This window comes from Corvus hawaiiensis, chromosome 3 (genome assembly GCF_020740725.1).
Source record: "Corvus hawaiiensis isolate bCorHaw1 chromosome 3, bCorHaw1.pri.cur, whole genome shotgun sequence".
NCBI classification, from domain to species: domain Eukaryota; kingdom Metazoa; phylum Chordata; class Aves; order Passeriformes; family Corvidae; genus Corvus; species Corvus hawaiiensis.
In genome coordinates this window covers 94,710,282-94,726,491 of record NC_063215.1, presented here as the reverse complement: position 1 = coordinate 94,726,491, position 16,210 = coordinate 94,710,282, and the positions used below count along the sequence as shown (strand labels likewise).

The 16,210-nt window shown below is 42.0% G+C and overlaps 1 protein-coding gene across 8 annotated transcripts in view; it reads right to left on the bottom strand.

The window, feature by feature from the left end:
- TRERF1 (transcriptional regulating factor 1) overlaps nt 1–16,210 on the bottom strand; it is a 100,942-nt gene that overhangs the window by 61,949 nt on the left and 22,783 nt on the right. For 6 of the 8 annotated variants that reach the window (XM_048299687.1, XM_048299685.1, XM_048299689.1 and 3 more), the window contains one exon: nt 10,492–10,547. The gene's annotated coding sequence lies outside the window, so the exon portion shown is untranslated. Of the gene's footprint in view, nt 1–10,491; nt 10,548–14,604; nt 14,700–16,210 lie in introns of those variants that run through there. The other 2 variants (XM_048299688.1, XM_048299686.1) reach the window with 1 other exon arrangement.

Sequence of the window (16,210 nt, the reverse complement as noted above, 5' to 3'; positions counted from 1 at the left end):
AAGCATTAATTACTTTCACAGCACTTCTGAGATTTGTATTATAAATTGTCTCACACAGGTGGAAACTCTGAAGCTACAGTGACTTGCTGTTGGGCTGACCACCAGAAGTCCTCATGTCCTGCCTCCCTAAATTCTGTATTTCAGCATTTCTGGCCAACCCTTTCTCCAGCGCTTCCTGCCCTGGATCCAACTTTGAATGTCATCATCTCTTTGTTTCTCTATTACCACATCTATGCAGGTCTCTGGCAGAACTTCCCAGACATTTTCTTCCCCCCAAAAGATTTCCTGAAATTAAGTAATTAAATGATTAAGGAACGAGTTCATCACCTGCTAAGAAAACTACTTATACAAACCACATTCTCACCTACAGCAATCTGTATCGTTGTGTTTCTATGTCCCAGCCACATTGGCTGAACATGAAAAGCTCATGTTAACCCCTTCCAAATGAAAAGAATACTCTCAGGACCTGATCTTTAAAAATAATTTCTCTAGACCAGCAAGAGACTGCTAGTAAATATCACATAAGTCTCAATTTGTTTTAAATAGGAGAAAAGTAACATAGAAGGCCTATCTCTCACTTTCTACTATTCTTTAGCTACTATTCTACAATTAAATAAAAAAGTATTTCTTTAATAAGAAGTAAATATACACAACAAGCAATCAGAAAAGGATTAACACTTTAATATTACATCAACAGCTAAAAACATAAGCAAATAATTTAAAATTTAATCAGTAGTGAAAACAAAAGCCATGCATAAAAAAAAGGCAGCCTATGCAAATATGAACTTGTCTTGCATGACAGACAGCACAGGATCTCCAAACTGTATGTGACTCACTAGTGCCTAAAGAGTATTGCTTGCTTTGATTCTTGCACCAGGATCCATCAACATCTGGCCGTACAGTCATCTTTCTTGTTTTAATAAAAGCACTTTAATAACATAAGAGAATACCTTGTATTAACCACTGTCACCTGTGATTTTGCTGAGCAGTGGCCATTGCTACTTTCACTCAAACCTCATGTAATACCAGGTCTCACCAGAAACCAATGTCAGAATTTCAGATCATCCTACAGATGATACTTAACTACTGATCCTGCTGAAGTCTACATTAAACAATAGTTTTCACCTCCTTTTGTGTGTCAAATAATCAGAGCTACAAATAGTTTCAAGACTCACTCTTCATCAGGGTATTCAGAGCATGCCATCTTATTCCTTTCATTCCCTCACACCATGTCTGAAAACTAGAGAAGCAAGAACACAGCCTCATCTGGCTCCGACCCTCAAACCAGAAGTGAGGAACAACAGCTGCTCCCTGAGTCAGTGACACATGGAGCACACATTTAACAATAGCTAGAGAGATAATGCAGACATCCCTGGAGAGTTCTTCAACCACCTCTCTTGGTAGAAATGCCAAATTTTCTAGGCAGCACGGGCCATCCAAAAGATCATCAAAGGAAAAAGTTACACGGCAAGCTACACAGGCATATCCCAAGCACGTTTTTCAATCAGTGAAAGCTTGTTGCATATCCTCCTAGCATGGCGTCAAAAAGCTCTACTTCCACTGGGCTCTGTTAGTGGGATTGATGGTGTAACTAATTCAACTTCAGAGAATACTTGTAATGAAGACTTAATCATCCACCTCTCTTAAGGCTACAAAAGGGGATGATATTTTAAGCTGCAAGTCAGGAGAAGAAAGCAGAGAGAGAAAAAGGACAGGAGATAATTTGTTCTTCCAAGTTGTCTACTCAAGAAACCCAGAGGCAGTTTAAGTGGGATACAGTCAGGTCTACTCGTTTCCCTGTCTTTTAACAGCACAGACTAGGACAAGGGCCAGAGAGTGCACATTTTCCTTTGTAAAAGAAATACCATGCCATCATTAGAATAACACCTAGCAATGAACAGGATTAAAGTGACAACACTAGTATGTATTAGAGGTAAAATTCATCTGAACCTGTAACAGACCAGACAGAACATTTCCTGACCAGCAGAAGATGCCTTTGGTGGGAGGGTATCATTGCTCAAATCCCCCAGCCTTCTCACACTGCCCTAAGGAGGTTACTCGAGTACGACATCTCAGTGAAAGTATAAGTCTTGACCTTTTTAATCTCCATGAGCTGTGTTCAAACACTACACTCACAGGCAACTGTTGGAATAAATAATGAAAGCAGTATACTGTGAGGGCTCACCATCTGAAAGCAGAAGGGCAATAAAGCACAAAAGCCTACCTCCCTCCTGATAAAATGGAGGAGGAAAAACAGACCCAACCCTGCTGGCACACTTTGCAGTCAAATTCCTTTTGACAATTTATGAACTTTTTTTTCTTCCTCCTGTTTAAAAAAATTACTTCAGCAGTATAAAAGTTGGCAACATAGCTATCTCAGAAGAAAGTTGCTCCATTCCTTATTGGTAAGCAGTGCACACACACACACAAAACCCCACACCCACAGGAAATTGAGAACTATTCATTTAGTTTTAGCCAAGTCTTTGTGAGACTGTACCTTTTGACTATTAGTTGATGGTAAACGTGCAACTGTCTGGTACTTAATCTCATATAAAAACTAGACCAAAAAACCCTATCAATATTAAATTTAACCTTCAAAAAAGAACACAAGTGGTATGAATGCAATTGTCTGGAAAAATGCTACTTAGCAAAAACAAAACAACTACTCCCCCACATACATGCAATATTTAAAAGAAAGAATTCAAAGCTGTAATTATGTTCACACAAACCTAAACTGCAGGGTACAAGAAGTTCAGTGATACAAAATCCTGTGTTATTTGTAATGACACCATGTACTACTACTTATTTTTTTCTTGGCATTTTGGGGGCCTAATGGGATGCTGTCCATAGCCATTACCAGGGATCAGAAAGAAAAAATGAAATCAGTTCTTCTCATCTGTACAGAACATGAAACCTGGAGCAATGATAAAAAAAATTATTAAGGCTACTTTCTGGTAAAGTGTATTTTTAGCTAGGTATAGTTTGTCAGAGCACCAGCTGGTTTTAATACAGCCATAACACAAAATTACAAACTTCTAGGAATTAAAAAAAAAAAAAAAAAAAGAATAAAGAACTCTGAGAGATACCCTTGGGGAACTGCATTTGGGAAGGCAGCAATCCTGTAAAAAATGACTAAGGGTCACAGCAGGCACCATCTAGACACTAAATTTCCTGCACAAATCTGCAGCTAAGCGAGGAAACATAACCTCTGGATGGGTAAGAGCAAGGCAGGGAGGAAAAGTGTTATCTAAGAAACAGTAACAACAAGGGCAACATGCTTTTCTGGTCCATTCACTTTGGAAAAGAAAATACCAAAAGAACAGTGAAAGATTCAGAGAATACATCTTATATCAAGTGTTTAAACAGTCTGCATATTTGGCTTATCCAAGAGGATAATGGTTATCAGTGACTTACCAACAAAATGGCTAAATGTCTCTACCAAAATTTACTCAGAAGATAAAGAATACATTAGCCAAAACTAGGTCCCCAAAAGATGCTTCTGGTCAGATGAAAAGGTTTTGAAGAATTCAGAATTAATCTTCTCTGCCTGACTGTACATAATTACATTTGATTGATATAATGCGTAGTGTGCTCAGAAATTCACTGACAGCAAGCTGGCTAAATGCAGTTTCTCCAAGAACCACTTTCTATCTTGTCAAGCTGACTAAAATCTTGTGCAATTCCTTTGGCATTTCCATCTTTCCCACTTTGCAGCAGTGCCATCCATTCAGAAATACAGACCTCTGCATTCAGGTAACTCCAACAAGCATGGCTCTTGGAGCACAACTCTTCAGAAGCACCTGCTGCTCCCCACGCACCATCAGAATATTAAAATCAAAGTTCATTTGTCTTCAAAGTCCTCCATGGCCTCCATTCAGGGTATTCAAGGCTTTTGCCAGAGCTCCAGGACAGACAGCCATCTACTGTTCTGTTGCTCTACCTAATGTTAATTGGTGCTGGAGATTCAAATTTTTCTGTGCATAAATGAGGCACATGAAGTGATTTCCAAGCATGGAAATGGCAGATTTGAGAAACAAAGTTTATGAAATCCATATATGTCTCCACTTTTTAACTTAATGACAGCAACTTGTATTTAACAAAAGCACCATGCATTATACTATATCCAGGTACTGTACTACATACCTCCATGGATACAGAGAAAAAAATATGGGACAGGCCTCCTACTGTCATTTATAGTCAGGAAAGGACATCTCTGTAAGGTAACACCAGAAGTTACGGACTTGCTATAGAAATCACTGAGTGAGAGTTCATGATCGGCTCTAGCAGGGCAGGATGAACAGACACCAGAGGCTCATTTTGGGGACTGAAGCCTTTGAATGTACTTCAAATACTATGTTTTCTAAAACTGAAGCCCATTTTTTGGGGTTTATGAAGTCCACAAGTCACAGGTGCCCTGGCTACTGTCTGAGCATCACGAGGGCCACCAGAGAGTGAACAAGAGTCCCACCCAGTGTGCTTGGCTGCCTGGGCTGCAGACAGGCACCCAGCAGGAGCACTGAGAGCTGCCTGCCCCTTACAGCCCCAGCATCCCACTGGGTGGAATATGGATTCCTCTCAGCTCCTTCAATCCTTCCTCTCTTCCACCTGGAGCAGGAAGTTACCACCTCCAGCTGGAGGCCACTCATGAACCCAAAGAGAACATTTTTTGTGGGAGATTAACAGTAAACTAGCTTTGGATGTTCTCTGAGCTCTCTCTGGGTACCTTAACTAATATTCTCCTTTAATTTAAATATCTAGGGGGGGGTTTAAATTAAATTTAATCTCATGTATGAATTTTGAAATTTTTCACTCAGCCCCCCTCCCCCCAAAATATTATTTTTGGACTTGTTTATTTTCTATATTTTTTAAAAACCATCAAGTTACTAGCACGTCTGAAGTTGGCAGCCAAGTCTGAGCTTGGAAACTGCACAACCTTCACACGGAACAGGTTTCAGAGAAAAAATCAGAACATTTCTGTGTCTCACTACACCAGTAACAAACCCTTAACCTCACTGCTAGGAGCCTCAACTAAAATTTTCCTTTTAACTCTTATCTGGCACTCTGTCTTTAATTTAGGAAAGGTCTGATATGAAGAATGGACAGTCAAGAGGGAGATGCAGAGAGAAAGGAAAAGAGGAAGAGAAGGGCCAAGTGGTAGCAGTGGTTGGCACTTTGGTATTGAGAGTCAATTGGATCCATTTCATCAACTGACAGGAAAAAAAGGAAAAAACAAAACGAAACAAAATAGTCCCTACAATATGTAATGTTCTTCAAGCCAGGCTTAAAAAAAGCACAGAAGGTTGTCCATACCAAGGGTAACAATACATGGCAGGACCTTGACATCTGAAGAAGAATAATTAATCATTTCACTGGTAAGTATCATCCTCTTTTTACTGAAAGGGGAGCTGACTCAAAGACAACCAAGGGAGTTGCCCAAAACCACAACACCAGTCATTAGCAGAGCTGCAGTTGGAAGTTTCTGGCTGCCAGCGCTATTTTCAATCACCTAAAATTGGCAGCCAGTCCACAGCCACAGAGCTGGTACCCTGTGTGCCCCCAAGGGGAGGGTCACCTGCTCCCCACTCCCCATCTGCCAGCTCCAGGCACACCACCATCATCAGAGAAGGATGAAAGGAGGGTGTGTCCAGCCAGGGTGGTGGGCTCAGGGATGAGCACCAGCAGCAATGCTCCCGTCACCCCATAGTCCTGCTGCAGTGGGTGCCCACCCTGAAGGGGCAGCTGCAACCCCAGGAGCTGCCCTGACACCCCCTTGTGCCTGTGCTCCCCCTGAAGCCCAGAGAACTTAGGTCGGAAAAATAACCCCAGGGAGAAGTCTAAGCCAGTGGTTGTGGCCAGGTTTAGTACCCTGCCCTGGCTCACTGGGGGGAGTGGAAGACAAGCAGCAAGCACCTCAGCTACACCTCATCTTCATGCTTTACACACCCCAAGGGGAGCTGCAGATCACTTCTCAAGCAGAAGCTGAAATGGCTCTTTCCATCTCATCCCTATAGCTTTAATGGGCATTTTATAGTACTGATTTCAGTTTCTCTTAATTGCTTAGTCAAGAGTGCAAAGTTACTTACATCTTACAGAGCCAGCCAAGCTCACAACAAGGATATTCCAAAGCCAAAGGTAGTCCTTTTTGTAAGGGTAGGTGGAAAAGTATTAAATTGGTGAATTTTTCATCTTAATTTTTACAGAAGCCACACGATTCTTGTAACAAGCAGCTTCAGAAATCCAGTGTGACAGAGATGGGGAGGGGGAAGTGAGTATCCTACATTTACACTAAAAGCAGAACCACAGAAGTCTGTTTTTTTTGTACCATAATTAGTCTTAATTTATATATAAAATTACATCTAGGTCTCTGTTATATTAGATGAATATAATTCCCTCGTTTCTATATTCTGCCTGATACCTGCCTATACTGAGTTCTCCAGACATTCCTTCCAACTCACTTGATCCTTTGAAGCTGACAGCTATCTATGAATTCAGGCACTAAAGTAATTTATTCTTTTAGAAGTGTTAAGCATTTAAAACTTGCAACATCAGATTGTGCAAATATTCAAATTTTCTGGAAGAAAAAGAAAAGGAAAAAGCATTTACCTTGATGTCTACATTTATGTATATATTCTCCCCCTACACACTCTTATCTAGAGGCTTTTCCTCATGCATGATATTTCCCATTTCTCTCCCTGTGCTTTCCAGGTACTTTCCACATATTGTGACATAACAGCTAAACAACACAAGAAAAGAAACTCAAATTACCTGTTACCGTTTTATTCTAATTACCTTTCTTATTGTGAAAGTTTTCCTAAGATGGCTTCTGCAGAGACAAAAATATTCACAGGTAATGTCAAAGGAAATTATTAAACTCATACCACAATGTACCAGTTGGGACAGAAATAATTGCTGGACTTTGCATCTATTTGGTCTCATCACAACCAGGCGTTACTCCCAGTAAACAAGACAAACACACCCAAAATGAAAAAAAAACCCAAAACCCACACAAACACTTCAGCGAGTTACTGTGGTTCTGCATGTGTAAAATCGGGGGTTTCACTGCCAAGACTCGTTAGAAAAGAACGACCAGAAAATGTTTGCAAAACAGATTACTGTTATGAAGGGCATTAACAGCTATTAATAATAGAATATACATCAACCTACTGCTTTTTAGATAGTCAATATTAATTGGCAGCCTAATTTGGAACTGTTAAGACAAGAGACCTTGCAGACACCATTTGTCAGGTCTAAGCTAATGGTGGGTGAAAATAACCCTGATAACAGTTACTTCCTTGTCATTTCCTTTCAAAAATGACACAATGCTGTTTCAGCGATTAAAGTAATTTTTATCTCATAAACGTACCTCTGAAAATAGATTAGGCCTTATAGAACGATTTTGTATTTATGACCTGAGCTGTCGGGCAGACCTCATGCGAAACTGGACTTGCTATTCACAAGTGCTCCGAGTTGCTCGGAAGGAAGCAAGATAAAGGCACAGGGAAATATGGGGGAAGGAAAAGAAAATATTGGGTGAGAGGTCTGGCACCTATCAACATTGTTGCAAGCTTTCCAAGTCTCATAATTTCATCACTAGGCTTCAGGAATATTAAAAGAGCTATTATTCATTTTTTTTATTCTACTCCATCACATAATCAGTAGAACAGATGCCAAAAGCCAGACATTATAAGGAAGTCACCATGGCTGGCATTAAAACCAGATTATTTCTGCACAGACTGGACCATCTATTGTTGTTTTAAATGGGATCTAAACCCCTTTAATTGCAATGGCAGCAAGAAACATGGGAGTGCTTCAGACTGATTCCTCCAGAAGAAGAAACAGAAGGGAATGGGTCAGGAAATATCCATGAAAACTGTAAGCAACCAAGGGAAAACATTGATAGGAGGCACAGTCAAGACCTGAGGGCATGTTTGGGGCAGAATCCAGATGACTGTCTGCAAGGATGAAAACCTAAATGGAAATGGGGAGAAGAAATGCAGAAAGGAAGCAAAAGGTTAAAAAGTTAAATAAACGAACTATCGCTGATGACCGCTTTAGTAGTTAGAGATAGCTGAAAGAATGAGTGACACCTGCAGCCTTGAGAAGGAACATGACCAGGACAGACACTTCTTGCAACACAGGAGGACCAGGAGTGGAACAGTAGCATTTCTCCAGCCCAGGCTGCTGGGAAAGGATAAACAAAGCCCTCTCAGAGAAAGGAGAGCAAGATACACCCATTCATGGCTCAGAATTTAATTTTACACTGAGAAGGTATCACACAAAATGAGGATAGAATATTTCCTTCTAGAGGTGAAAGACAAGAGCCAGTGGGAAGTGCTACTTCTTCATCACAGAATCTCACTTTAAAACCAGTCCAGTTGCTGGGACCTAGCTGACAATTTGCACGTGCCTGGGGCTGGCAATAAAGCAGTGGTGAGAGGAGGTGTCACAGCCTCAAGCTGCAGAACTTGCTAGAAACAGAGCCTCCTCTGTGGTTGTTTAAGGAGGAAAGGGGAGAGTGAGCTTGCACTGGCAGAGACAGTACAACAGCAATCAGCTGCTGTGCCACAAGAGCTGCCCTTGCTACAGCACACAGATTTATCAATATTTACTCCACAGAAGAGAGCAGTACATAAAATTAAACACTGTAATATATGTACACTATAAAATACTTATACAATACATGAGAATAATGTCTTCAGGAAATACTAGCAGCTGAATGACTGTGACTAAACTGTTGTCTCACCAAATTGTCCTGTCCCAATTGCTGACGCACACCGAAGCCCCCAGCATTGCTTTGACACTGGACAGACTTCTCAGTGAACTGAATCTGAACAAAGCAGCCTGAACACGAGCACTTCTACCTGTCTCATTCTGGCTGTGCTTCTTTTCAACAAGAGCACACGCACGCTGGTGCCAACGCCACAGCGGGCACTGCTCAGTCTGCAGCCACAGTATTGCCACTGGCACAGTGTGATGGGGTGGTGCAGAGGGGTGCCAGTGCATGTTGGGCTGAAAGCTCTAAGAAGTCCTGAAAACAATTTTAATTACCCGTTCTTGGAGTACAGGAGGACTGGTTGGAACACGTGCAGGTGAAGCAGCTTGTTTACATAACAAACTGAGGTATGCATGCGAGGTGCTTTGTGTAACAGTGCTGCAGACTGCAAGCTTTCACCTGGAGAGCTGTGTGCTACCAACTATACACACCAGACCACCTTCGTGTAGAGAGAAAGCCTTTAGATAAAATATTCATAACACAATCCAACAGTGGCATGAAAGAGGGTGGTTTGAATGGACAAAATGTCTAACACTTGCAAAAAACAAAACCAGGCAGCCACCAAGTCTTTGATTCTTACATACTCCACACAGTGCCAAGAGCCATTCAAAGTTTTCAGTTCTTGCTTGAGCAGCCACCCTCCAAAGGCCAACTCTACTTGGAAATTAAAACTTAAATGAAAAAAAACCAAAAACCAAACTGACAAACCAAAAAACCTCAAGAGCATCTACACGAGCTAAATGTCTGAATCCAAGGAAAAAGTCATTTAGTTCTGATCCTCATACAATGGCAGCACACATTTAGCTGTTTCCATGACATTTTCCAACCAAGAGCCAAAAAGAACAATAGGGATTTCTGAAGCCTGTAAATGGTACAGAACTCAAGAAGAAGGGGGAGACAAAAATGAAACACACAAGTGATAGAGCTAGATAGTTGCAGTGTGGATTGTACACTGAAAGACAGTGACAACCCCTAGGTAATAATATTACTTTTGTGATTGGCTGTTTGTTGTTTGAATATGGTTCTCCCAACACTTAAAGAGTTTTAGAGACATCTACTCCTCTCTAACAGTGGAAACCTCGTAAGCAGAAACTGAAAGGAAAAAAGTATCCATCTAAACACTGCCTTTTAAAAATACTATTAAAAATTAATTTTAAAAGATCAGCAAACTTGCAGCTTCCTTCAGCACATTAGTGACAGCAAATATTAATTTCAAATTCAAATCTAGAGCATTTCTATTAATATATACTCTGTCCTAATAAAAAACAGTCCAAATTTAAAAGTACTGCAACAAGAAAAACAAGTTTTAAAGTGTAGAAGTTAAAACAGTTTGAAGATCTTTTGAACTTTTAAGTATCAGGGGTGGGGATGTGGTGGGAGGCAATATACCAAAACTAAAGAAAAACTTCTCCACACCCTCTGTTACTTTAAAAAAAAAGCTGTAAAATAATAGCATGACTATCTTACTAACCCCTATGCCTGAAAGGGTGTAAGTTTTGTCTTCTGGTCTTTGTGCATCAGTTCACGAGGAGAAAGGACTGGGTCAGAAGCTGTATAGAACAGAGATGGTCTCTGCTCAGAGGCAGATTTAACTTAAAAATAATTATTGCAATTATTTGCGGGGTTCTACCAGGGAAAAAAATATTATCCTCAACCCAAAAAACCAACTAGTGTGACAGTTTTGTGTAGGAACATGTTTATCTTACCCTCTCTCTTACCTTATCAGACACATCTCCTCGTCCTATTCAAAATACAGCAAGTCATGAAATTCCATCTGCAACAAAAGGAAAAGTCCATTAATACCTCCTGATAACCTTACAACAAAAGTCTAATAGCCAGTTCAAGAAAAAAAAAACCTTAAACTTCTCTTGCCATTCCAGTATAATCTACACCCCAGGCAAGTCGCTCTCCCATTTGTGGCAATCTGGGAAGTGTGGATAATAAAGGTGTTAAAGATACTGTAACATGCCCTGTAAGAAACATGCTCTTCCTCCTCTGCCAGGGCTAACAGAGGTGGCCAAAGCGTACAGGTTGTCCTGCAGAGTCATAAGTAAGTCTGCAGCATCCTCTCATTAAATTAAATGAGCATCAAATTACATAATGTGAACAGTTGTAAAATGAGACCAATGGTAATGGCTAGAAATAATCCCAGCGGTGTCATACATCGTGGAGACAATTTTCCATCAGACCATCAAACCTGGGTAAGCAGCGCTTTTTATCTCCAGGCCAAGAAACTGTCAGCATGCAGCCTCTCTTAAAAACAGTAAAGCATGCAAGAAACGGATGGAACAAAACTCTCATGCTCAAGTTTAAATGATGCCTACCCCGAAAAAGTATATTTAATTTCCTAACTCCTTTACAGACCAACCTTCCAAAGCAACCAAGATGTTTTTATAATATAGGTAAACATAACACAGCCTGGCATTCTTGGGATCAGACGAAACAATACCACACACCTAGCCAACAAATTTGCAACCTTAAAATTGTCAATAAAATTTACAGTCAGGATGGACTCAGGCTTGAACAAACACTTTGCCACAGCACTACTAAGAAAAGACGACATGACCTGCAATCTAGCCAGCCCATGAGTCACTAGGGCAGAAGAGAGACCTCCCATCTGGCAACCTGAAAAGTTCTAAGCGTCTGCCTAGAGTAAGAAGTGTGAATGAAGGACCTAAAAAACCAGCCAAACCAATCCCTTCACACTCTTTTAGCGCTTTCAGCGTCCTGCCCACGAAGCCCAGAAGCCTCTGAGTCCAGTGCCAGGCTGGAAAAGGTCAGAAATGTGCAGTGGTGAAAATGGCAGACAAGAGAATACTATTAAAAAAACAACCAATGCTTAATTTTTCAATCCAGGCACCTGGGGGGAGATACAACAGGAATGAAAGGATTTGAAGCAAACAGTTTTCATGTTTGCATACCTCTCCTGTAGTGATTCTGCTGAAGGTAAATCCCTGTGCCTAAAGTACAAAACCAGGTGCACCCTCACTTGGTTTCCTTTGAGCACCGAGCAGCCATGATGCCAACAGACCCCAGCAGGAAGGCACAGGTGCTCAGTGCCACAGAGAGGTGACATCCTTCACCACGCTGCACTGCCATTTCCCCACTGGCAAAATGGGGATGGCAGCATGTGGGTCCCCAGCTGGGGTCCAAATTGCCAGCTCTCGGGTGCTTCCTTTTTCCCCTAAGTGTACACTAGTACACACTAAGTGCTAAAAAATAAACTGTTCATCCTGTAAATACCATTTTCTCAGATTCTACTGATGATTGTTATTTTTTTTGGCATTACCAGAATAATGTGACAATGCAGATACACTGCTATGGGGTTTGGGGTTTTTTTTCAATTTGTTTGGTTAGTTTTTTGGGTTTTTTCCTTAGGAAGAAAAGATCTGTCCATGTTACAGACAGATTTGAACAAAAGAGAGCCACTGACCAAGAGCCCACTTCAGTATCCCTACCCTCCTATTCCCCTGCCAACCCAGTAAAATTCCTCAGAGCACAACCTCTTCCTGGCTATTTTCAGAGTAACTGTAGCAATCATACAAGAACAATGGGGAAGTTTGTTTTACTCAAAGAGTAAATGTTTTGCAGCTTCCAATGTAAATATTTTAATTAATGGATTTTTTTAACTCTCTACTGCCTTACTTGTTTTCACATTCACACAGAGCTATCAAGCCAGAAGCAGCATTCAACTGCCGTAACACAAAGGAGAGAAATACAACATAAAAACCCAACATGTTGACTTCAGAAACAGCACCTTCATAACTAAGTCAAAACTCAGTGGGCATTTGCTGGGGAAGATCTGTCATAAGAATTTAACAGAAGCAAGTTTGCTCTTGTCCTGTGTCCAGCCAAGTGCCCGTGTTAGTTCCCATCAAGACTGTGTGCCTATTTTCATAGCCAGCTTGTGGAAAACCACAACCCAATGTATTTCTGAAACAGCATTATGCCCAATGACCAGGCTACAAGGAAAAAGTGACTTATCTCTTTGTGTCAAACATCAATATGGTAGCTCTTAAGCACCCATCACTGTGCATCCACTGCACAGAAATGCTCAAATCTCCTCTTAATAATCCATAAACCAAGTGTTGAAGCTTCTGAGGGCGGGATGGGACTCGGATTCACTCCCTCTAGGCCAGACTGTTTTGGTACTACAGAAAGTGGCTGGACTGAGACGCCAAGCCATCCTGCACATGCTCCTCTGATGGTTTCTGGATCCAGGAGCATCCCAGGTACAGGCAGCTCTTTCTCTTTGAACAGTGCCTCTCACAAAAGAAACCATCCTCCTCCTCTGCCCCCAGATACGGGGATAAAGTTTGGATGCAATATCAGCAGATGGCTGGCATTCAAGATTTTTTTAAATTTTCAAATGAAGTAGGACACAGATGGTGACGTTCCTGCTTTCCCAAAGCCTGGAACATGAACGTAGACCTGTCTGAGCTGGGAAGCTCAAACCCATAGTATGTTTCTGGAGAGCTGCAGAAATTACTGCACAGACCAGTTTAGCCTGAACCAGTCTGACACGTGGCAGTGTTTCCCTTTCCCTGCTTTTATCTGAATGGGAGGTTTTGTTCCTCTTGTACTGACCTCACCACACTCGATGCCTGTTAGCAACATCCTTCCAGAAGTTCAAACAAGCTCTGTAGAAATTCCCTGCCACTGTAAGCAATACACATGCTACCCCAGGCAAAATCCTCACCGTATCTTTCAAAAAATTACCACATCTGTATTCTTCCACCACCTCATGCAAGAAGCTGGTTGCCCGGTTGTAAGGCTTCCCAGATTCTGTGATTCTTGCAACCACCATCCACACTGGCAGCTCCATCACCTCCAGGCCACCATGGTGGTGGCACTTGGCTCATCACATCCCACCAGGCAGTGGCTAACACTGGGAACAATGGGAAGAGGCCTACTGCCCTCTTTCCTGCAGGAACTAACTGAAGAAGGAGCAAGACCTCCCAACTGCATTTCATTGAGAACGAACCTTCCAAAGTCCTAAATTAGCAAATGCTGACTGTCAACCACTCCCCATTTAGGATGGGGAGCAGTAGGGGAAAGAATATCTGGCTCTTACTTGAGAGAGAGTCTTTAATTTGGCAGTAGCAGAAGATGCTGGGGACAATGAGGCCATTGTTGCTCCTGCACAGGCAGGCTGAGGCTGGTGTTGTGCAGAATGAAGCACGAGCAAGCAGATCCATCACCCCTCATGGTGTGCACCCACCATGGTACTTGACTCCTAGGTAGGTAAATGGGTACCAAAGGACAATGCCAGCTGAGAGCTCCCCTTGCAGCAGGGTCACTCAGAAAGATGTGTTTGCAAAACCCTTCCTTGCCCCTGACAAGGCCACAAAGTGAAAGTAAAACTCCTCATCTTACATGTGAGTGTTACCAAGCATTGCTATGTACTGATACTGCAGACGTTCATACAGTATCAACTTCAGCTTCCATACCAGAAATGACTTTCCTTAAAAAAACCCCAAAAAATAAACAAAAACCCCCCATCATTTCTTTCCCCATATTCCCCATCTGATTTTCTGGCTTTATATGCAACATTAAAACAGAGAGTAAGGATCAAAGAAGTATCTCTGCTTGGAACAGACTTTTCAAAGTGTGTCAAAACACACTTTTCATGGAAGACCCAAGTGAGGAGGCACTTTCCATGAAGCCCTCAGTGTGCACGGACTGTGGAAAAGGAGATCTCTGAGCAAGCGAGCAACCTACGGCTTATGCCAGTCCTCCCACCTTCCTCTCTGGCCTCTTCTAGGGAGCCACTGCACTTGACTTCCTCATATGCCTATTTAATCAGCAATGTGAAACTTGCACAACCTTACCGGTGTCTCTGTGGTCTTCCCATCAGGGCAATGAGTAGAAATGCACCCCAAAGGAGCGGAACACTCATAAGTCTCCCATGCCCACGGGATGGAAAAGCGAGCGAGGAGAACAGATGAATGTTAATCTCTCCTCCTTGCCGCCAGCAGCAGTCTGTACTCTCCCACGCAGACGAGAGGGAGGCTGTACAATTTGTTGAGGCCAAACTGTCTGGAAAAATGCAAGGAGAGAAAACTGATGGCAGATTCTCTTCTCTATCTCTTCTCTTACTGTAGGGAAAGTGAAAGTCAGTCATAGAGTTGCTGATAGAACATGAGACCACAGGGTCTTTAAGGGGCTGCTTTTATGCAAACCGCAGCGCTGGGCTGTGCAGGACTCTTATCAGTTCAACATATTCGCTGCCTAAAATATTCTGCTCGCACACTGCTTGCACTCTGACTTCTTACGGCAAATACTTTCATTGGCAGATTAAGCTTTTTGTCTGGTCATAGGAACACAAAAATGACCCGACACCACTCCATTACGGATGTTAATTCACAAATGTAGGACTTCTCTCTAGCCTACATGACTCCAAACACCTACTTCCTACCCACAAGTAGGTAGCCAAAAAGCACATGAAATACCAAGCTTGGAGCAGTTGCCACCACAGACACTTCTTTAACTGATCTGTGCCTCAAAGGTGCCTGTCAGCACACAGTGCTGTACATGTGCCAAACGAGAGCATGGGGAAGAAGCTCCAAGCAGGAAACAGAAGCTTGTCTTAGATTAGCACAGCTCACTCAAGTGTAGTGCTATGCTCAGATTTGGTTTTGATTTGCAAACCTTGCTGTCATTGGCTAAGAGGATGTTTGAAGTTTTGTTAAAATAGGCAAAAAACAAAAGCCAGAAAGCTGAAACAAACACACAAATGAAGTTACCTTGGCAGCAGCAGGCACCTTTAAAACCTATGCGATATGAACATTTCTCAAACCCCATTTTACAGCTTGCTTTTCCATCTCCCGTTCCAGCTGAAGGCAGCCTCTTGGATGGGCACCTCCCATGTCTCCAGCACACCATATTCAAAAAGACACAGCAGAGAGAGCAAAAGGAGAGTCTCTCTGCTGCAGCACTTTTAGACATCATCAGTCACCTCTGATCTTTACTGAGAATCCCTCCCCATCAACCCCAAATCCATACTACAAGTTTTTTGCCTGTTGAGATGTCTTAGAAATAAGCCAAGCCCAAGACCAACTTGGCTCCAAGGAACTTTTAAATGGTACTCTGGTGAGCCGGTGGTATGTTTCCAGTTCTCACTGCTAATTCCAGAATTAAGAGTCCTGGAGTCACCATATTGCCTGAAGACAGTAGATCCTATCCTCAAACACATGTACCAGTACTGCAGACGTGATTTTGATTACATTAATATCTGTCCAGCAGAAACCACTCCAGAGGAACCACTTGCTTACTCTAGCTCACAACAATCACTGTAGCAGAGACATACTGCAACCAGTACCTTGATCAAGGGCAAGGGGAAAGTTCTTTGGATAACCTAGAGAAGCAATCTGTACCTTTAAAGGCAAAATTTGAGTGAAGAACGAGGAGGGAAGAAAATCCACTATTTAATGTTAG